This window comes from Mauremys reevesii, linkage group 1, assembly GCF_016161935.1.
Source record: "Mauremys reevesii isolate NIE-2019 linkage group 1, ASM1616193v1, whole genome shotgun sequence".
In the NCBI taxonomy this organism is placed as follows: domain Eukaryota; kingdom Metazoa; phylum Chordata; order Testudines; family Geoemydidae; genus Mauremys; species Mauremys reevesii.
Window position 1 is genome coordinate 280,960,501 of NC_052623.1, and position 23,789 is coordinate 280,984,289.

Genomic DNA, 23,789 nt, shown 5'->3' on the forward strand with positions numbered 1-23,789 from the left:
ATCAATAAATAGTGAGAAGATGAGAATAAAGTGCATCAGATCAAAACCACTTTGAAATAGAATACAAAATGAAATTGTTTATTGGAATTTCTCAACCACAACTCTTTGACTAGGTTAATACATGTGAAAATGAACTTCAGCGAAACCTGAAATTATTATAACAGTTAACAAAAAACTCAAGATGAACTGAGAAAGGCTCAAGTTGCAAAGTTCGGATGTGGATCCAAACTTCCCAAAGCTTGGACGAAAGGTTTGGAACTGGTGTTCTGGTTTTGGGCCACGGCTAATAAAAAACAAAAGAAAGATTATATCATGATGGCTCTGAAAAGCTGAGATCTGATAACAAAAAGAACACACTTTATGGCCAATTGTTTTATCATAGATCAAAAGCTGCTCTGCTTGACGCACAAGTGTTTCTAGTTTAAACAATATGTTTGGTGTGTGATCTCTGCAACCTATTTTCACTTCTATTAAACCAGTTGATTTTTAAGTTGATGTTAACAGATGAATTTACCTGTAATGTATAGTTTTGGGCTGTGAACTTAACAGGTATAAGATAATCCATTATAGGGTTTTTTTAAGTATCAACAGACAGAGGAGCTCTGGCTCTTGCTTGCATGTTGTCTAGAGCAGTGGTTCTCAACCAGGGGTCCGGGGCCCTCTGGAAAGCTGTGAGCAGGTTTCAGGAGGGGCCGCCAAACAGGGCCAACATTAGACTGGCTGAGGCCCAGGGTAGAAAGCTGAAGCCCCACCGCATGGGGTTGAAGCTGAGGGCCCTGTGCCCCACCACCCAGAGGCTGAAGCCTGAGCAATGTAGCTTTATAGGGGCCCCTGTGGCATGGGGGCCCAGATAATTGCCCAGCTTGCTACCCCATAACACCGGACTTGGCTTTTATATGCAGAAAACTAGTTTCTGTGGCACAGCTGGGCCATGGAGTTTTTAATATCATGTTGGGGGGAGGAGGGGTCTCAGAAAGAAAAAGATTGAGAACCTCTGGGCTAGAGCAGCGTTAAACACATGATGTATGAGTGTACTGACTCTGCTGATTACAAGTCCCATCAGATATACTTTTATTTTGTTAGTTACAGCACTGTTACTCCTTATAAAGCTAAAGCTCCAGAACCTCAGGCGTTTACTTTTAGCCCAATTCACTGTGTCATAGCCTCAGTTCTTAGGAGTGCTACACAGGGTAAGCAAAGCTTTTTTTTTTTAAAGAAGCAGAAATATCTTTGAAGCACTGAGTAACACCTAAATTAACAGACCCTTTTCTTCTTTCACTCACTGTTGCTGCCCTCTAGTGAAGAAACTTGGGGTGAATTTCTGGGATCTCAGTGACTCACTCGTGTGAAACTGATTGACTCTTCTTGGTGAAGAGAAGTTTTATTGTACCTGAAACAAGGAAAATAGAATCACCTTCCATCCCCTAAACTATTATTGGCAGAGGTATTTGGCCAGACAATGGCCAAATAAAAAAATGTTTAGAGTGTTGCATTATCTGGCAAAGAACTCATCACTCACAAAAGAATTCTTTTTTGGTACCAATATTATGGAATGGGAAAGAAAAAAAGGAGAATGGAGCTAAATTTTGCAGATGTCAAGTCCTGCTGAATGTTTTTTTTTCCTTTATGAATGTATTATTTGTGGCTAAGAATATTAACAACCATAGTGAGATATTCAGGGGTGGAGTGTGTGAAAAAGGCATGTTAAACACCAGTGAGCCATGGTAAAATATAAAGAATTATACAGTCTTTCCTATGGCTTGAGATGAGTTTCGCAACTCCAGTTTCAAAAGATGTGGGGAGATGTGCATCTGAACATTCTGAGATTGTAAAACACACCTGCCAGCAGTAACACCAGTGCTCATGAAAGGCACCACTTTGATAGTGCTTGCAAATTACGTTCTCCATTTAGTCACAGACCAGTTACAGGATGGGCAAAGAAAAGCTTGCCAGTTGTGAGGTCTAAACTGACTAAAGAATATGGATTAATGGAACTAGTTTTTGTAAATGTTCCCTTCCACCAACTTGGGAGTCATCTTCAGCTGCTGGAGAGAGGAAGACGTCAAGGACAGAAGTCTTTCCCTGACTTGTGCAATAAGGTCATGGGTGGACAAGGATTAATTAGGCAGGAACAAATAGTCCTAGTCTCACTCAGGGGCAAATCCTCCTAACCTTGTTCATGCAAGGAGTCCTAGTGAAGGAAGCTACAGGAACAGGCCTTATTACTCAGGCAAAACTCCTATTGAAGTGAGTGGGAGCTATGACTGAATGAAGACCAAGTGAGGACTTTAGGATTTATCCCTTTTATAATATATGACTAATAGAGGCAATTTGTATTAAATCTGGAGCCAAGTCTCTGCGTATCCCTCCCTCAAGTGTCATGAATCTTGTCTAGGTTCCTTTCTGAGGTACTCAGCAAGGACCTTTTATGTGGCATACAATGCGTGACAACCCACCAGCCTTTGCCCTGGCACACTGACAGCTCAAAAATAAAAATGTTTGGCTGAAATACAAAGAAAGAAAGATTAAAACAATCTTTGCAGGCCAATATATTTATTTTAGAGCTCATCCTTTCCACTCTTATTCAGGGGGTGTAGTCCTTTGGTTTTTAAAGGGGCAGCTCACTAAGTACTGAGAATGAGTGAGGTTAGTAAGCCTGGCCCTTATTGCATTACAATGGTGAAATCAAAGAACTGGACTTTTTGAAGTTTTCCTCCTTCTTGCTCTGGAGAATAAATTGACCTGAAACAGAAAAAAAACAAAAAAACAAAAAAAACCTTTGACTTCAGCCTTGGAAAAGAGAATTTTTCATTGTGATGCCACTATGGTAGCTTTTCAGGCTAGTCCTTCCTGGCTAAGAAAACTTTGATATAACTATATATATTCTATTGGCTGAATTGCCTTCTAATTGCTGCCTCGCTGCACTGATGGCTTGTAGCTCTCAGCCATGCTCCACATGGTGGTACATCACAGATATGTGGCACTGGGTTTTTTGAATTTGCTATTAGTTCAATGGGTCTCTTTGCTGCCATGTTGCCCTTCTGTAGGTGCAACAGCTACTGTTCATTATTGCTTGTCCTGTCTATTCCTTCCTCTGTTAATGGCAGCAACAGCACTTAGGGACGGGTCCTCACATTTGCTATCCATACTACTATTAACTTGTGGGGGTGTGGAGTCAGGGAGGAAAAGGAAAAACAAGGTGAAAGGGTAACTGGCTGGTGTTCCCTTCGCACTATTTGCTGGTGGATTCTTCTCCTCAAAGACAAAAATAATGCCTTACTATAGTAACCCCCAATATTTTACATGTATCATTAAAATAGTGACCAAAATGTGCATCAAAAGGAAAATACATTCCCTGCACAATGTCCTTACAGTTTACAAGTATGTACCATGGAAAAGGGTTGGAGAGGAAATGGAGGTGGAAGGATGAGGGTACTATAGGAAGTCACATGGGTATTTACATTTTTATTTGGTTCTTTCACGTTTTCTCTCTCTCTTTCTCCCTCTCTTTCCTCTTAATTTCTTCCCCCACAAGCTCTTTGTACTTAACCTTCTGCCCATCCCCATCCTTCACCTATTCCTCATTGACAATAACCCATTTTACCATATTAGTATGTTTCCTTTACAAGTCTATTTATCTCCCCCTACACCTCATTTTGGCTAATTTCCCTTACAGCGTGTGAGGCACTACTGCCAGTGATGTTAGGAGTTGAAGAGTTTTTTAATGGACTATTAGTGGTCATCTCAGAAACCGAGAAAAATGTCTGCTCCTGCCCTGCACCTGCTATAAGATTACTGAGGAATGCACAACCCCCTGATTTTGTTTGTTTGTTTTCAGCAAGGTTTTTCTAGCCCAAAATGAAATATGCACAGTTGCCTAAGCTAGTCCTCAAAATTACATTACATTAATATTGTAACCTATTTTCAGTTTGCTTTCTAGTGGAACTTAAATTAGGTCCCTCCATCTCTAACCTGAATCTCAATAATATCAGGCTCAATCTCTTAAGTGTAGAAAATAACTTTAAAATTAAACCCAGCAACACACAACTGTGGCAGCCAAGCTTAGGTCATGTAACATAGTATTAATAAGTACGCATGCAATGTATTTTCCTCTATGGAAATAGAACGCCAACTGGGACCATGGAAGCTTCTCAAGCAAAGATGACTTTCACTTTCTAATGGTTGGCTTATAGAGGATATAACTATCATTACTACAGCTAAGGACTTAAGTTGTATATAGAATACTGGATGCCTGTAGTTAGCTAGTGACTGATATTTCATGATGGGACATTATGGGAATTTTACCGCAGAGCTTTAGGACAGCACCTTCACTGCAGCACTGGTTGCACAGGCTCAGATAGAGCATTATATTGTGCTGGATGCAATCTGCATACTTGCTGCAATCTGCATACTTCCTTATGCCCCTCCTCCACACTCTGTGTACCGGCACGGAAGTCTGCTGCAGAGACCTTGAACCTAGCACTCTCTCTGGAGTGGTTTTATGAGTCTGTGCATTTACAAGGGGGGAGGGATGGCACAGGGCCACCCAGAGGATTCAGAGGGCCTGGGGTCTTCGGCGGCAGGTCCTGGGGTGGAAGGACCTCCCGCCGCGGGTCTTCAGGGCACTTTGGCGGCGGATCCCAGAGCGTAAGGACCCCCCGCCGACAAATTGCCACCGAAGACCCGGCACTTTGGCGCCGGGTCCCGGGGCGGAAGGACCCCCCCACCGCAGTTTCTTCGGGGCACTTCGGTGGCGGGTCCCAGAGCGAGTGAAGGACCCCACTCCAGGGACCCCGAAAAACTCTCGTGGGGGCCTGGGGCAAATTGCCCCACTTGCCCTCCCACCCCCCGGGCGGCCTTGGGAGGGCATAAGCAGGGAGAAAGCCATTAAATTTTGTAACAACCTAGTTACCGGGCTTATAGCATCTCTCTCCAAGCACCACCCCCACACAGGGCTAAACTCAGGGGCGGCTCTAGGCACCAGCAAAACAAGCTGGTGCCTAGGGCGGCAAAATGTAGGGGGCGTCCCCTGCCTCCGGGGAGGGCGGGAGGCTGGGCTGGCGGACCTGCCACAGTCATGCCTGCGGGAGGTCCACCGGAGCCCGGGACTAGCGGACCTACCGCAGGCATGACTGCGGCGGGTCCCCTCTTCCCGCGGCTCCGGTTGAGCTCCCGCAGGCATGCCCGCGGCAGGTCAACCGGAGCCGCGGGACCCCGGCACTCGCCGCAGTCATGCCTGCGGCAGGTCCGCTCCTCCCGGGCTCCGGTTGACCTGCCGCGGGCATGCTTAACCGGAGCCGCGGGAAGAGAGGACCCGCCGCAGGACCGGGGAAGGGCAGCGCAGCGCACCGCGCTGCTTGGGGCAGCCTGATTTCTAGAGCCGCCTCTGGCTAAACTAATCAAGTGTCAGCTGACTTGACAGTTTAAATTAAACATGGAAATACAGGTCTGGAAGCGACTTCAAGAGGTCATCTAGTCCAGTCCCCTGCACTGGTGCAGGACCAAGTATACCTAGACCATCACTGACAGGTGTTTGTCTAACCTGTTCTTAAAAACCTCCAATGATTCCACAACTTCCCTATGTCCATAAGCTTGTCTTGGTTGTCGCAATCCGTAGCACAGTTATGGCTATGTATGGCCACTTGTCAGTCCACGGCCATCTTGTACCTGTTCAAAGGACAAGACAGCCTCCATGTTGGACCAGGTTCTTGTTAAAGGGCAGAGATGCTTTCCTGCCCAGCAACACTGACTGTGTATGCTCTCCTGTGTTTTGTTTTTTTTTTCTCTCCTGCTGGGCCATCTAAAGGTCAGGCTAGTTCTGGGTGTGAAGGCCTGATTCTGCCCGGCAACCTGTTTTTTTGGGTCGGTCGTCTGGAGTTCAGGTTAATTCTGCCCAGCGACTCACTTTCCCGCTCTTTTTGGACCCAGTCATCTAAGGGTCAAACTTGTTTACTCAACTACCCCAGTGTGCCGTGTGCAAATCCTGCTGGCGTGGGTTGGCAATAGCTCGTAACCTGGAGGGAGGGGGAACCAGGGAGCCAATCAGAGACCGACACAAGGGAATGAGACCTTTCGATAAAACTAGGTTTCCCCCCAGAAAATCTTGTCTTGACCATCGTCTTCTTTGGTGGAGTATCAGCGTGTTAGCTGAGGGTCTGATCAACCTTTCAGCCAGGGTCTCTTCCCGGTATAGAGCTCTCGTGTCGTGTCGTTTAACTTCATCTCGTGGATTTATCTTTTGAATCTATTTTTGGTTTTTGGATTTTTCGCTTTGGACTTGGTCCCGGTCGGCTCATCATGCTCCTGGTGTCTGTTCTGCTGGTCAGCTGCTCCTGGAGTGCGGTATTTGTCTTTTAATTTCTGGCAGTTAGTTTAGTTAGCCTCTCATTTTCCCTTTCCCAAATTGGTACCAGCCCCAAACAATTGCACATTTGCACACTTGTAAATTTGCACATTTGCCTAGCTAGCTTGTTTAATCATTATAATTGTTATTGAATTGTTAATTGCAAACTGTTTATGTGAATGAATCACTGCTCTGTCTGTGTCCAGTGTGTGTGTGTTTAAACTCGGGAGCTGTCTCTACTTAGAGAGTAGCTGACCAAGGGGGTCCAGTCCCCGCGGTCTGAGTGAGTGGAATCTGCCCAGCTGCAGCTGCACCACACTCTGGGTTTACCCTCTGTGTGAACGCAAGGGTGGCTGAGGCAGTGGCCCGTGGGTCTCTTTTCTATGTGCACCGGGCATCGCCCTGACGAACCCGATTCCTACCTTGAGAGATTTGTGTGCCTGTCTATTTGGTGGTGTGGTGAGCAGTATACAGTACATTGTTATTGGTTTGAATTTGCTTGCATTGTTTATCTGAGTCCCAGTTGGGAATTGCCTCCTCCCCCGGCCCAAGGTGTAAAGAAATCCCTAAATAAACGCAGCCACTTGGCTTTTCAGTGTTACCCTGGTCCTGCCTGTCTTTTCCTCACTCAATACCAAGCTTGAACGAACCCCCAGCTAATTCAGACATTGGTATACAGACATCAGTCTCACACACACAGACGGCTGTCTATTCAAGAGGCTAATACTTTCAGTTGCCATTTGGAAATGCCTACCTTCTTATTTGAGTCACCTATTGCTGTAGCACACATATGCCCCAAATTAATCCTTCCTTCCCAAAAGTACCCAAATGATCTTCTGGACCTAAACTCTACACTATAATTATTTCCTTAAAAAGAAGAAACAAGTCTCTCTAGTGCCAGAAATCAATAAAAAATGTGCTGAAGTAGACCCTAATTTTCCTCCATATAAACCAACAAAAAGGGACACTTTTGAGAGGTCACTTACTCGTCTGGCCGCTTTCCCCACCAAGCACAGATCTCTCACTCCTAATCTGATTCCTACATAGTTTCCATCCAACTTGGAAAAGATTAGCAAACCTTCCCCAGATGCCTCCCATTAAGCTCACTCACACACACCTGGCACAATCCTCCCCTGGCGTGAGCGTGCACATGCGCGTGTAACATACTGACAGCTGCTGCACAACTGTGGGAAAATTCTGCACACACCACTTTGCGCTTTCCAAGGTATTTCAGATTTTGAATTGAAAACCAACTCAGCAGAGCAACCAGCAAGCATGTGGAAAAGCCATGTAGCGTGGCTATTATTCTCCACCTGACTTTCCTCCCAATCTGTGCTGTCACTAACAGCTCATTCGATATGAATCTAACATTCTGTCCTATATCAGGTAATATCCCACTTAAAAAACAGAAGAAAAAGAGAGAGAGAGAGATCTGGAGTAGACCTATAATGGGCTTTTCTGAGTGCTGTATATTCATGTGCACAGATGTATGAATCTTATGCCCATGAAAATGGAAAAGTAATGGCTAGATTCACAAAAGGTGCTTGGGTACCTAACTGCCACTTTAGGTGGCATAGTCCAAGATTTAGGTGCTACTGGCATTTACAAAAGCACCACTCAGCTGCTGCCTAACCCTCTAGGTGCCTAACGTCTCTAGGCACTTATGGGTATGTTTACACTGCATCAGGGAGGGGAACCTCCATGCCTGGGTTGACAGACTTGTTAGTGGGGCTCGCGCTACCATGCTAAAAAGAACTGTGTAGATGGTTGCAACTTGGGCTGGAGCTTGGCCTTTCAAGTCCTGCCCCCCCCACCCCGAACAAGTGAGCCTAAGCTCCAACATGAGTTGCAGCACCTACACAACTATTTTTAGTGCATTAGTACAAGTCCCACTAGCATCAGGCTGTTAACCCGGGCTGGGAGGCTTGCTCCCAGATGTGGTGTAGGCACACCCTAAGTTTCCACTAGTAAAGTCCCCATGGCACCTACATTTTGGTGACTCTAGCCCTTGTGACTTTAGCCCTAAGTGACCACAGGCAGCACGTGAGCAGGCCTCTGTGCAAACATCCGAACAGCATTGCCCCTGTGCACCTGACGTATGACCCACAATACACTTGATGCCAGCATTCCAATAGACTTCTCTTCCTCTTGAGTAGGCACTCAAACTGGCACTGACAAAATGACACTCAAATTGGCAATCATACGAAACTGTGTTTGATTTGTGACTGATAAACAAACTGGGGACTACATTGAGCAGATAGTCATGGTTATTATTTGTTAGATGCTGGCAGTATCTTCTGGGCTTTGAGATCGAGATAGAAAGACAGACCCTACACTCTAGGACACAGACATACGAGGTCTATTCAGTTCATTAAGACCTGCCCAGTACAATGAGATCTGAACATCTATTAACAATGTGTTAAACCATGAAACTAGCATATGTCACACACAGTTCCTTCTTCAAGCCAGACATTTTTTATTTTTGTGCTATGTGCTTTTATTGAGCTGTATTGCTCCATGTATAAGGGAAGAATGGAAAAGGGCATGAAAGGGGAGTGGGAGAAGAAACTGAAAGGAGCTTTTTTGGAAAATAGTAAATTCACATTTTTCAGGGCACAACTATTTGTAGGGGGGCGGGAGAAACGGTGCACGTGGGGGGAGGAGAGGGGATGTCCAAACTTCCTTAACATTTCTCAACAACATTTTAAAAAAGCAATGTCATTTTGAACTGACATTTTTGACAACATTGTTAGTTCAGAACATATTGTTTAGAAAATGTCATTTTTAAATGATCACTTTTTTTTTGTGGCCTAAATGAAATTTTGTTCACTTTTTTGTTTCATTGAGAATTCAGTTTCGATTCTTGAGGACTGGCAGGGTTGGATCATCCACTGAACCAAAAAAAAAAAAACCAAACCAAACCAAAAACAAAAAACCCAACCCAATCATTCACTTGACTCGACTTTGAGGCTAGCATCAATAATGGAGCAAAGGTGACTGATGGAACAAGATCTGAGATGTGCGCCAGGGCTGAGGCATGCAGGCCTTGAATGTGAGGACAAGAAGTTTAGCTTATTACAGTTTGTGAGCAAGGTGAAGCCAATAGAATGACAGAATGGTGGTGGTGGTAGTAGTAGCAGTGGTGCGGTGACATGGGCTGTTTAACAGGCAAAGTTAATGATTTGGGCTTTAGTGTTTGGGTGATTGGAAGGCAACACTATGCTAAAAGTGGAACTGATCAGGAATTTTTCAATGAACCATTTTTGCCAGAAATTGCCAATTTGTCAGAGCTGAAACTATGCAAGTTGTTTTTGACTAATTTGCCATGTGAACACATGTTTGAGGGGGAAAAAATTGAAATTGTCAAAATATCCCATTGCGATATTTTTCAATTCAGAATGACTTTCTAGAAATGTAAGTTAATTTATGGTTATAAAAAGTTAGAAAAAATAAAAAATTGAAAGAAAACTATTCAAAATCATCAGAACATTCACACTGGCAAATCCAAAGTTTTTTATCATTATTATTTTGTGAAAAAATCCTAGATTTTGTTTTTAGTCCTGATTTGGGATAGGAACAAGTTTATAAATCTCAAAATTTCTCACAGGATTGGAAAAAAACCCCCAAAACATTTCCCACTCAGCTCTAGGTACCATGGAAATCAGAAAGGAGGAAGTTACAATTGGTAACGTCAGAGATGTCAGAATGTGGATGAGTATTCTGCCTGCTAAGACTTAGAGTAAGAGTCAGATCTTTGAACTGGAGAGAGAGAGAGAAGCAATAATATTTGTCGATCCACTGGATGCATGGGAGAAGTGGAGTCAAAGATTATACTCAGCATGAGAGTCAGAGATGGGAAAGAGGGTGTGGCTGTCAGCAGCAATGGCAAAGAATAAGAAGAGGGCATGCAAGGATAGATCTAGTTATAGTTGATCCTGTCTCAGAGCAGGAGGCTGGACTAGCTGACCTCTCGAGCTCCCCTCCAGCCCTACATTTCAGTGATTCTATGATTTAAAAGGAAAATAAGGCACTCAGTGTGTCTAAGATGAACTTCAGCTGGCAACAGGCTATCCAAAAATGATATGTCGGAAAGACAGTTTTGTAATGGTATGCAGGCTTGGGTGGAGATCATGAGACTCATTATTGTGCACATCCTTTGGGATGGGAGTGAAGACCTTGAAACTGTAAAAATATGTTGAGGAAAACGGAAGTCTTTACTGTGTATATAGTAAAAACTGGTAACAAGACATATGAAGAGAACCCTCCCCCCACACCGGGAAGATAGATATTTGCTGAGACTTTATTTTTCTGGGACTTCAGATATAACCTCAAGAAGGTATAGCCCCATGTCTGAAAACTCACCCCATATATGGAAACAGCATGTCCTTTTTGGAAACTTGAATTTGTTCATAGTTTAGGGAATCTTACAGCAATTACAAATTACAATACAATTCTGTCTTGTTGGCAGGCAGGATGGAAATTTTGAATCCACTTTTAAAAAGAAAAGCATTTCTTTTCAGTGTTACTGTGCCATTGCATTTGTATTAACCCTTAGAACATTAAATGACAATACTACAAGTTGTATACTAAGGGTTTGGAAAATGGGTTTTATAAGGACAGACAGTCTGGGGCTTGGGATCAGTCTCTGTTCCCCAACTAACTGAATCCTTCCTTGATCCCCCAGACATACACTACCAGTTGACACGTGGCCCATCTTTGGGGAATGTAGGGCTAGTCTGGTTACCCCTGGGAGAGTTGCTAGAGACTGCTGTTGGGTGGCAAGAGGGAGGGATCATGAGAGAGGTGGAGAACTGGGTTGTTTTGAATACACTGAGATCTGGATTCTGAAGGTAAGCATGTTCCTCTTGTAACAATTCTGTGGCTGCACGGACTTCACAGATATTAGCACGGGACAGAAATAATAATCTTCTGTCCTGAAAACGTAACCTTGCCTGCTCTACCATTTGACCTATCAGGGACTCTCTCTCAGTTGTGGTAGGCCACCCACTGCACAGTGACATCATCCCACACACTTGAGTTGTTCTGACATTTTAGTGGAAGGCAATGATACTGTTGTGTGATCTCACAGTCTTTTTACTGGTGGGTGAGCACACCAGGCAGAGTTCCTAGAATGATGACATAGGTATGAGTTCAGTCAACAATACAACATGTGTTTATTATAATTTATTATTGGAAGAGGGTATAGAGGCAGCTGCCCACTTGCTGGTGCTATGGCTGACTAGAACAGTTTTGATTTCTTTTCAGGCGGGAAGCACACCCACAACTTCTTGAGAGTAGGATCCTTTCTTTCTGGGAGACCCTCTCCTCCCCCAGTAGGGGTTGTCTGTGGATGTGCCACACAGAGCCAGCCTGCACAGTAACTGTTACAGTACACACACTAAATATTAATGATAAGTTACTCTGAGTCCTAAGATTTAACATGCAATTGGCACTACAGAATAGGTTTATAACCACAATAAATATTTTTCATAGGCTGATGTTTTACCATGGGCACTGGGAACTCCATACACCTTCGTACAGTGGTTCTCAAACTTATTTGATCTCATGACCCCCTTCTTTGTGTCTGTAGTAATTTATGCCTCCTCCCTGCCCCGTCACAGAAGTAGTTGTACTGATATATGTGGCAGCGTGCTTCACTTGAATCAGTTTTGGCTTCTTTGTTTTTCACTTGAGTTTTTTTTTCCCCCTATTGCACAAATGAGCCAATCGTCCATTGTAATAAGAGCAAAAGCAAAATTGGAATTGTGGTCAATGCTTACAATTAAACGTGCACACTGCGACGGAGCACATGGATTAGCATACAGATGGTAATCACTTTTTATAATGCTATGCAAGCTTAACAGAAATCTGTCAAAATGCACCGCACCCTCTGAAGACCTGGTATGTCTGGAGGAATCAGCCTTGCTTGTTTGGTAGCTACCCATTGCTGTGGATAAAATGTGCACAGTAAGATTTTTTTTTCCTAAAGCAGCTCACCCCCCCCCAATACATCCCGTGTTCTGCCCCCCAGTTTGAGACCTCTGCCTTAGTATAAGCCGTATCCAACCTATTCATCTAACCAATGTCCCTCAAATATTTGCTCTAGCTTTAAGTTCCTTGGGAGTCCTAGTGCCAGATCCAAATAACAGAGAGACAAGGGAAGTGAGGTAATATCTGTTACTGGACCAGCTTCTGTTGGTCAGAGAGACAAGCTTTTGAGCTTACACCGAGCTCTTCTTCAGGTCTGGGAAAACTTACTTAAGTTCTACTTCTACCCATACTGCTGCCTTTCAATCACCCAAGACATGACAGCCCAACTTACTTCCATAAGTAAGTTTCACAGACCTGAAGAAGAGCTCTGAGTATGCTTGAAAGCTTGTCTCTCTCACCAACAGAAGTCCAGCAATAATCACACCATTGCCAAATACAGAAATAATATAACTGGCAATACTGATGGAACGCATTGCTCCCTGTCATACCCAAAGCCTGTCCTGTAATGCCCCCTACGCTAGGGAAAGGGAGCCAAAAGAGGGAGCTGTAGGGCTGGCTACACCCCTACTTTTAGGGTATTTCTACACTGGAGCTGGAGTTATAATTTCCAGCTCAGGTAAACACACCTGTGCTAGCTCTGATCAAATAGTGTTCTAAAAATAGAAGTGTGGCTGCGGCTGTGCAAGGGTCTGGAGGGGCTAGCCACTCAGGTACCTATCTAGCATTTCAGATAGGATCACATTCGAGCTGCTGCAGCTACACGTCTATTTTTAGCAGGCTAACTGGCTCAGAGCTGGTGTAGGTACATCTACCCGAACTGGAAATTAGACCTACAGGACCAGAGTAGATCTACCTTAAGGCAATCATCAGCTGCTTCCTTGAGGCATCTTTAAATCCCCTTGGTGCCACTGCAGGGGCCACAGATCTTCCTCAGAACGTGCAGCAACTGTCCTACCATACTACATAAGTACATTCAAAAAACTATATTAAAAGATTATTAAGGATGCAAAGTCAAGCACTCAAAAGTTAGGAATTTTTTCATTCAGAATATCTAGGCTTTTAGGCATTTGATTTTTGAACCAAAAAAAAAAAGGTGCTCTGTCAAAAATCCAATTTTTTGCTGAAAAACAGTTTGGTCAGAAAAATATCAACCAGCCCTGAGAAAAGCCATTGTATCAGTGGTTCATACTTTCAGTGTGGGCCACACTTCTAATGAGGGGGGGAAATGTTGTCGACCACTTCCCATTGCAGTGTCCCCAGCACAACCCCAAACCATGTTTGTGACAACTACAACATCCTGAATGAATTTAATATAGGTATAGTTGATAATATTAAGTTTAAATTAGTTTTCTTTTCACCAGTTTCCTTTGATTTCTTCATCTCAAGATCCCATGCACATGTGGCCCACTAGGAACTTCACAAGAGGGAAATGGCCTTTAATTCTACATCTGCAGAATTCCTTTTCTTCCCATTGACTCTTCTTTCTTTCCACTGCACTTCTTTTCTCCACCACTCTCTGCTGAAGTATCTTGTTGAAACACTACAGCATCCAGAAGAACTAGAGTCACGAGGTCTCACTTGTGGCTATGGTCTGTTCTTACGTTTGCAGGGGGCCCTTATGGTTTCCAAGCATACTCCTCTTCAACACCAGCTTCTGCAAAGTTACAGGCTCTTTACTGAAACAAGGGAGTGGGTCCTTGCAGCAACGTCTGTGAGGAAAGAAGTGGAATCAGCATCATCTGACCAGAACATGCTGCACAGATCAACAATAGTTTGCAGATCACTGCTTAAGAACTGCTGCTAACTCACCTCTGTTGTATATGGAGAAATCGCATGCTAAATATGGACTTTTTAATGGTAACCAATGTCTATAGATACTCTTTTCAACTACCAGTTTATTACCATAGTCCATATCTGAGACTACTTTACTCAGTTGTTTCACTATACTGTGCTGATAAAATACAAGACTGATATGAGACTTATTTTTAAATTATTTAGTTAGATTATAATAACTAAGTATTTATTTCTGCTAACCTTTGTGTATATTATTAGGAATATTTTGTGGGGGACAGTTGGCTGTTGAGGCATACAGAATAATTGCGGTGTAGTGTTAAACTATTCAAACTGACTGAGAGGTGCCTCTTTACTGATCTCTGTTAATTCCATTTTAATCCTCAAAGTATTTAATGATATCCCAGAGCGATTATCTTTTCCAGGTGGACATTTTTGGCAGACATCCAAAAAATAATAGCAGTAATAACACAAAAATTTAGCCTACAGTGTATAATGGAGTCAAAGCTGAGGAACATGCTGAAACTTATAATGTGTAAACAGCAGCAGCCAGTGTAGGAATGACTATAAAAGTAATACACAGCAAAATAATAATAATATAAACCCTAGAGGCAATCCTTTGTATTTTAAGCATTCAGTAGGATAATTTTAAGTTTAACTGACTGAAATCAAAACAATTTAAGCAGAACATATAATTATTTTTCAATTATTTCATTCACTCAATCAGTCAAAATCTTTATTTTTGCAGAGACATGGCAATGACAATTTGTCTAAACATGGTTATGAAATTGCAACATACCTGCAGATAATAATCATAATACTTTGCACTTCAATAACACCTTCCATTCCAGTATCTCAAAACAGTTTTATCAATATTAATTAATTCTCCACACACCCTGTGAATTAGGCAAGTTGTTATCCTATCTCAGTTTTACAGACAGGGAAACCAAGTCACCAACTGACATGGGGTTTGATCCTGCAGTTGGATCCAGCTGGAACACTAGTGACTCTTGCACCTGTGCAGTCCCAATGATATTAGTGTGACTGGGCTGGCATCATGATCCACTTGTGTGGATCCAGCTGCAGGACTGCAGCTTGGGCAATTAGTACAAGGTCACACAGACAGCCCCTGTCAGAGCTGGGAACAGAATGCAGACCATCTGACTCCTACTCCTGTGCTTTATCCACAACACCATCCTCCCCCTCTTAACATAAACATCTAGATTCTGTTGAATATCAGTGGGAAACTCCCTGACATAAAATTGCACATAAAAGGCAACCCAAAGTCCTCCAGACATAATAAGGGTATGCCTGTCTACTTCTTCATCGTTAGTGTAAATTAACTCTGCTTTTTGTTTAGTTTTTTTAAAAAAGGCAGGTCTGTTTTTCATATCTTCAGTGAAGACTTGCATTGCGATGCATACTTGGGCCTGATCATCCCCTGCATTCATTCCTGCAGTGGAGATGAAACAAACAAAATCCTGCTAATAGGAGCCCGAGCAAAGCTCTCCTTGACTTGCAGGATCAGGGTGTTGGCATACAGAGTGTGTGTGCGTGGCGGGGGAGGGGGCTGAGCCATTATGGTCACTAATAAAATGAAGCTCATTTTTATGAATGGATAAGGAGGATATGAATTTCTATACTTCCAAAAAGTTTGTGTCTCTTGTAAGTTTAACCTTTCAATATCTTGGGTTTCTAACATTTTCTTTTTAAATGTAACCCTTCTGCCTGGTGGAGTTGGCAGCAACAAGGACTGGGTTCAATACCTAGTGGTTCCTCTTAACAATACAAAACAAAACTGGATTGAGCCCCTCCACCGTAATCTGGGAAAATTTAACATCACCCCAGGTGCCTCTAAGAGGCAATATTTCCCCTCTCATAAGCACGGAGGCTGTTTATAACAAATAAGAACTTTCACTAAAAGGGAAAGGGAACCAAGTATTAGTTTGGGAAAACACCACAACCACATTCAAAAGCATGCAAACATAAGTAAACCCAACTCCACAGCACACTGGGCAGCGTCCTTTGCCTCAGTTTCCCAAATAGTGGTGGGAAAGTCTGACAAATGAATGTCCCTTTAACACATCATCTGCCGCACCGCACTCACCATTGGCTGTTTTTGGTTAGTGCAAAGTTCAGAGGGGTTTTCTCAGCGTTCACCTTCTACCCATTGGGCAGAGCACTGAGCAATGTCTCTGCTGCTGCTGCCTCTGCAACTGGCTGACAGCTGCCGCTGTTTCTCCGCCATCACTGTCCACCATTCTGCTGCTGCCACTCTCTGCTACCACTGTCTCTCCATCACTGCTCTCTGGTACCGCTGTCCCTCTGCTATGAGGTTCTACCACTTAACCTAACTCTCAGTGATTTCAGCAGGTATGGGAAACCTCACTACTACTGCAGCTTCTGTGCTGCCTTTCACTTTTCCCACACAAGGTCTAAGGCTTAACCTCTGGACTTGCTCAGCAGTGAGGACAGCTCTAGGAATCACCAAATGGAAACAAAGACTCCTAATCAGCTTATTAACCTATTTTTTGAAGATCATTATTGCCCCCTGGAATGTGCTTGCTACACAAGGGAAGACACCAGTTTGCAGGAGAAAACAACAGTCCTGAAACAGCATACAGCAGATAAAGCAGTCAGATACATCTAGTACATCCCTTAAATAAACAGTTTAAAAATATTTTTTGTATATTATGTAAGGATACCTATTACTTCAGTACAATGGAAATTTATGAGCAACTAATGGGTACTCGATAACAAGTGCACATCAATTAATGCCATGGTATAATAGAATTCCTATGTAATTATGTGATACCCTCATGGGGTTACCAAAAACAAATCATGAATAATGATTTTTTCAACATACACAAAAGGATGTAATAATAATTTTTCATTTGTGATGTACAGATCATCAAATACTACACTGTTAGGTATCAGCATATATTACATAGATTCACACAGAGAGAAGAAACTTAAAAATAAAAAGAAATTATGAACTACATAGAAGAGAGGCTGTGTAAAAAGTAGAACATTTGCTTTTGAAAATAATTTGTATATTAAATCTAAACTAACATTATAATATAGCAAATGAGAGCTAGATTGTGACCTCCATACTCCCAATGATAAGCAATTACTTTAATAAATAGAAACAATTCAAGCCAAAGCGAGCAGCTGTTCGCCAATGAGAATGAGAGGTTTACAATGTGGCCACTGATATTTTTTGAAAGACTTTCTTCACTACAACTTTTGACATACTCTCTCATTTGGCTGTATTACTTTTTTCAGAGTGGCCCCATGCTCAGAGAAAGAATTCTCTAAAATCCTATATGGACTGTCCTTTAATGACATATATTTCATAAATAACATGACAGATTTTATCCATTTGGACTAACTGAGTGAATATTTGTCACTGGAGTTCTTGGTCCTGAATAACAACAAGCTCAATCATGGAACAATAGAAGGAACCTTTGAAAGTATGCAAAAAGCTCACGTCTTTACACTGATTAGAATAATCTTTGCAGCATCACTACCGATCTGCCAATTACCCTTGTAAAACTAAGGGTAAACAGCAGAATCAGCCAAATGTCAGAGCAAACTTTGGCTAGGTGCAACAACTTGAAGATACTTATCCTAGATAGTAACAAACTAATCAGCAAATCCATTCCCGGGGCATTACGCTCTTCAAAACCTTTGTGCATAATTGAGATGAGCTTCAATCAAGTGAGCAATGTTTCTGCAAATCTCATCACACCCTTAATGAATGATACTTGGAAGCCAATAAAATATCAGTGATTCCTATGATGTCTTCACTGAACTATTGGAGCCGGAAAAGCTTGATTTCAGCTACAATCAGATTACTAATAAGGGCATTAAGAAAAAGACTTTTTGTAACATGATTAAACTTTTCTTCTTCTTCTTCAAGGCACCAGGATTCGGGGGGGGCGGCATTTTGTGCGCTCCCCATGGGGCGCACGGGAGCTTCCAGTTCCGCTCCCATCGCACTGCCGAAGAAGGACTTTTTGCCGACATGCTGCGGAAAACAGCGGCACGCAATTGAACAGCTCAATGACTGCCGCTGTCGCCTGCGGCATTTCAGCGGAAGGTCCTTCTTTGGTGGCGCGACGGGAGCGGAACCGGAAGCTCCCGCGTGCCCCGTGGGGAGCGCACAAAATGCCGCCCCCCGTCTAATGTGGGCCTGTTCCCAGGAACTCTGGTGCCGCTCCTGGGAACAGGTCCACATTAGACACCATTTTGGCCCTCCACCGGTTGTCGGGAGATACATCGTGAGTTCAGGAAGCCCCTGCACATAGCGTATGTTGGTCTTAAGGCTGCATTTGATTCAGTAGACCATGTCACGTTATGGAAGGCCTTAAAGGCATAGGTGTCCCTACCACTCTGCTGGACGTGATTAGAGAGCTGCATAAAATGGAACCACTGCCCATGTTCATCTGGGGAACTGGATGTCAGCGCCTTTTAAATCGGTATCTGACATTAGGCAGGGTTGCATTCTGGCCCCTGCACTCTTTTGTTGGGCAATGGATTTCATAATGCAGCATTCTGTTAGGTCCAAAGGCATTATTAAACTGGAAAGCTGAAACTGGCAAAGAATTTGCTCACTGCAGTATCTAAAGATTTATCCACTACTTGCATCTGAAGAAGTGGGTATTCACCCACGAAAGCTCATGCTGCAAAACGTCTGTTAGTCTATAAGGTGCCACAGGATTCTTTGCTGCTTATCCAAATCTCTGAAAGAGTTAATGCTTAACACAACCAGCATGTCTTTAGTGAAGAAAGAGGCATTTTTTAAAACTAGCAAATCTCATTTGAATTGATCTTTCAAATAATAAAATAATCCACATAGGCCTTTTACTGCTCCAGCAGCTATCAGTCTTCACCACTTAGCTTTAACTCACAATGGGCTATCAGAGGTTCCTTGCCAGCTACTTATCACATTATAGTCTCTTCCTCTTCCATAATCATATTCACTCTATACTGATAGACTCTTTCTGTGGCAGTCACAGCATTGAGAGCCATCTCTTTCTTGTCTGTTTAGAGACCAACCAGATCTGTCCCAGTAATAGTGATGTGCACACACTCAGGTACTGGGAAGGGTGGTTCACTCTTATTAAATACATACATTACATGTGTGTGAGAAGAAGACAGTGGAATTTCTTTTAGAAGGAATGTCAGAGTGGAGATTAACCTTTGACTTCTGGCCTATTCAATCAAGACAGCAATAACAGAGGCAGGGACATAAGAAGCCAACCGAATGATTTAAAAGTATTTAGCCAAAACATTTTAAAATAGTTTCCAAGTTCACATTGTCTGTAAGGCTTCTAAAATTAAAAATAATAATATTTTGGATTTTTTTTTAAAATATTATCCATCCAACTAATAATCCCATTCACATTTACCCTGGTTGGTAATATGTATTTGCAGATTAAAGAATGTATTTTTTTTTAAAAATCCTGGACAGAAACATAACCAGATTAAAATATACATGTTTTCAGGCTGGTTTTGAATGTTAGAATTCTTGATGTTTGATTTGTGTCCATTTATTCTTTTGTGTAGAGACTGTCTGGCTTGGTCACTGTACATTGCAGAGGGGCATTGCTGGCAGATGATGGTATATATCACATTGGTAGATGTGCAGGTGAACGAGCCTCTGATGGTGTGGCTGACGTGACTAGGTCCTATGATGGTGTTCCTTGAATAGAAATGTACATCACCCTAGAAGCAGCAGGATTAAAAAAAACCTTTTGCAGTGATAATCAGGATGGCCCATTTCAAACAGTTGACAAGAAGGTGTGAGTAACAGTAGGGAAAAATTAGCATGGGGAAATAGTTTTTACTTTGTGTAATGACCCATCCATTCCCAGTCTTTATTCAAGCCTAATTTAATGATGTCCAGTTTGCAAATTAATTCCAGTTCTGCAGTTTCTCACTGGACTCTGGTTTTGAAGTTTTTTTGTTGCTGAAGAATTGCAACTTTTAGGTCTGTAACTGATGGTGTTCCTTGAATAGAAATGTATGTCACCCTGCCCAGGCCCTACTGCCCACTGTCACATAGACACCTCTATAGAATTGTCTTCAGTGCTGTACAGGGGATATGTCCCTCTTGTAGGTCCTCTTCTCGTGTCTACTCTCTCCCACCATGTGCAATGCAACTGCATCATTTCTCTTGCTGTGGCAACCTCTGTGGAGGCTGGTTTTAACCCTTATTGAAGAGTAACCCATTTTAAAATTGTTATTCTGTGCTGTACAGACTAGGTCCCTAGCTCCATAAAGGTTGCTACATATGGCTTCAAAGGCACAAAGCTGACCCAAATGGTCAGCTGGGGCATCCTCTGTCATAGGGGAATACTTTGGTGGAAAAGAGCAAGCTTCTGCACCACCACTGTTCACATCTCCTGGAGTAGGAGGTGACTCCCCGGAAGCTGCTAGCTACCCATGGCTGTAACTTAGCGCAGTGCACAGCCCTGAAGCTGAGCAAACTTACAAGGGGAGATGAACCAGCTTCTGGCAGCTCTTTGGATTCAGTGAGTGCAAAGGTGCTGAATAGTTTCCTTTGTCCTGAAAATCAAGGCTTATAACCATTCATTTCAACACAGGGCCTCTTATTAATTAAAGATAATGGGCCCCATGTTCCCTTTTCCATCCGCATGGGGAAGGGAGACCGTGGACTGGGGATGTTCTTTGGTGCTATCCTCCCCCTTCTCCTAATGCAGTGGGATCCCCTTCAGGGGTGCTCTATGGATTTTAGGCAGTGGGCAGGTTTGGGGAGACCTTCTGGGTGCCTCCATATTCCCACTTTTTAACCTTGTGGAGGCAGCTTTCACTTGTGCTTCTTTCCCTTCTAAGGCAGTTCAGGGGAAAGTCATTCTTCCAGGAGCCAGCAGGAGATGATGGGGCCAGGTGGCACATTGGAAGCAAGGAGCATATGCACAGATGACCTTTGCTACCTGTGCTCTCCAAGATCTACCCCAGGGGTTCTCAAACTGGGGATCAGGACCCCTCAAGGGGTCATGAGGTTATTACATGGGGGGTCGTGAGCTGTCAGCCTCCACCCCAAACCCTGCTTTGCCTTTAGCATTTATCATGGTGTTAAATATATTAAATGTTTTTAATTTATAAAGGGGGGGGAGTGTTGCACTCAGAGGCTCGCTATGTGAAAGGAGTCACCAATACAAAAGATTGAGAACCACTGATCTATACAGATCTCATGGGAACTATGGGCTAAGAGAGCCAACTCCTAGCTTCCTTTGTCAGGGGAAACCAGAACAATTTCTTCCCCCAAATCAAAGGCAGAATTCATTAGAATTCATTAGCAAATTGAAACTGGCAGAGCTTCCTCTGTGAGATTTTGCCTTTATTGTTTTGGTTTGTTTGCTTTAATCCATTAACAGAAGTATTTGTCCCTTGCATTTGTACCAGTAGCGACTGAACATGCTTTATATGGGAAACTGAACCTTCTTTTACAAACACCAGGTGGTGGTGCTGAGTTATGCAGATAATTTAAGAAACTGCTTGCAGCTGTTGCTTCATTGTACAACAACAGACTGGAAATGGGCGCTCCCTACACTTTTTCCTGTTGGAGAGCCATTTAATGTTCCCCTTTACTATGTAGAATAAAGATTAAGACATGTTGGAAAGTGAGTTTTGAAAAGAAATACTGGGAAAATAAATAAATGGCAATCACTGCACAGCACAATAACATCAAGCCCCTACAAATATCTTACGTGACACACACCGACTTATTTTTGTAGAAACAGAATAGATAGTTGATATAACTTTATAAACATTCATGAATTTATCCTTTTCAACTTTATTTTTTGAATGGCATTTTTCATTCATCATTCAAATAATTTGAAATATCAAAATGGAGCATTTTTCCCCCCCTCCTGTTCTCAAAGACTCATAGACTTTAAGGCCACACGGGACCATGATGATCATCTAGGCTGCCCTCCTGCACATTGCAGTCATAGAACCTCACCCACCCACTCCTGTAATAGACCTCTCTGGCTGAGTTACTGAAGTCTTCAAATCTTGATGGAAAGACTTCAAGTTACAGAGAATCAGATCCTTAATTTTCTTAGCATAATCAGTTTGAAGTGTATATTTTCCCCTTTGGTAGCAGTAATTGTGCAGTGTCTCTTACTCATCAGTGAGTGTTTCGCCGTTGGTGTTAATTCAGATCCCACCAACATGAGGTCTTTTGTTAAGCAAAGGTAATGTGATATTGAAACAAAACAACTGCTAAAATGAGTTTTAAATATATTTCCAGTTTTTTCCTACTGATTGCTGCAATTCTGCTTCTGACTGATACCATTGTGTCATATTACCATTGTAATTCTGCACTGTTGCCTGGAATATCAAAAAATAGCTAACAAATCCAGCAACACTGAGCATGCTCAGATTCACCTTTTTTCCTTCCCAAACTGGCCACTGAAGCACATATATGTACATTTATGAAGACATATTTGAGTAAAATGTACACCACTTTAATGACTTAATTGGCTGTTTACCGGAGCACAGAGCTCTCCAGACATAGCTCATTTTAGGGGACTTAGAAGTTGAATTGAGAAGCCTTTGAAAATTTGTACCTAATTCACCCTCTTGGCAACTTTTTTATTTCTCTTGTATCATATTAACCACTACATCCTCTTATCTTGTCTCTGTTTAGAACATGATTACAAATACAGTAGTTTTGTTGCATTTTATAACATTTTCGGCCTACCTGCTTAATTTAAGATGAAGTACAATATAATTGTAGAGAGACCATTTTGTCAACAGTACAAATCAATCTCAAACGTCTTTGAGTTCACTCATTCCAAATAACTACCTGATTGCTTTGATAAGAGGTTAGTAAAATAGCATTAGCCCAATCTGACAGTACTCACAAATGTTTTGGAGGGGAAGGATGATCTTGTAATTAAGACACTGGATTATATGTTAGGAGCTCTTGGTTCTTTCCCCAGATGTACCACAGACTTCTCAAGCAAGCTACTTAATCTCTTTGGTCCATATGGTCAGATGGTATCAATTGATGTAGCTCCACTGAAGTCAACTGAGCTACAGTGGTTTTCCCAGCTGAAGTTCTTTAGGTCTTAATTCTCTATCTGTAAAATGTGGCTAGTAATTCTTCTCAACCTCCCAAATTGAAAAGGATTAATTCATTAAAGTCTGTGCAGCACTCAGCACAGTGATTGGAACCATATAAATATCTAGATAGACAGAAGGATAAATTGTGAACTTGGAACTCAGACTTGGATTTTAAAAAGATTACAAAGATTCATGAAACCTTTGTGCACACCTGGGACTGATTATATTTTTGTGTCAAAAACAGTGGAGATTTTCAAGTTCCCATTATTTTGATTATCAAATGAGCATGACTCAGTTGTTTTGACTGCAAGGTCTTTTAGTTGAGAATCAATCGCAAAGTTAAACAGGGAGGTGCAAATCAACATGGATTGAAACCAAAGGAAACCTTGGCACAAACAAATTTTCACACAACTCTCTCTCAGTATCTTACTTTATAAATTAGGTTAAAGTAGGGCTCATCAAATGTTTCACCTAGATAATACATCTTTTAATATTAAACAATAATATAATGTGTGTACATGACAGTATTTATTTTGTGACAATCCCTCAGTATTAATTAAAG

The 23,789-nt window shown here is 42.4% G+C and overlaps 1 long non-coding RNA gene across 4 annotated transcripts; it reads right to left on the bottom strand.

Annotated features, from left to right (window-relative positions):
- Positions 1 to 268: 268 nt before the first annotated feature.
- On the bottom strand, positions 269 to 23,194 carry LOC120378860. Of its 4 annotated transcripts, XR_005587522.1 has the most exons (4): positions 23,026 to 23,194; positions 13,693 to 14,043; positions 1,284 to 1,390; positions 269 to 283 (listed from the first exon to the last, which is right to left on the bottom strand). It is a non-coding gene; the product is annotated as an uncharacterized LOC120378860 (long non-coding RNA). The 4 variants fall into 4 exon arrangements; XR_005587521.1 differs by lacking the exon at positions 269 to 283 and having other exon boundaries at positions 1,283 to 1,390; positions 23,026 to 23,190; XR_005587520.1 differs by lacking the exons at positions 269 to 283; positions 1,284 to 1,390 and adding an exon at positions 12,084 to 12,290 and having other exon boundaries at positions 23,026 to 23,189.
- Positions 23,195 to 23,789: the final 595 nt, after the last annotated feature.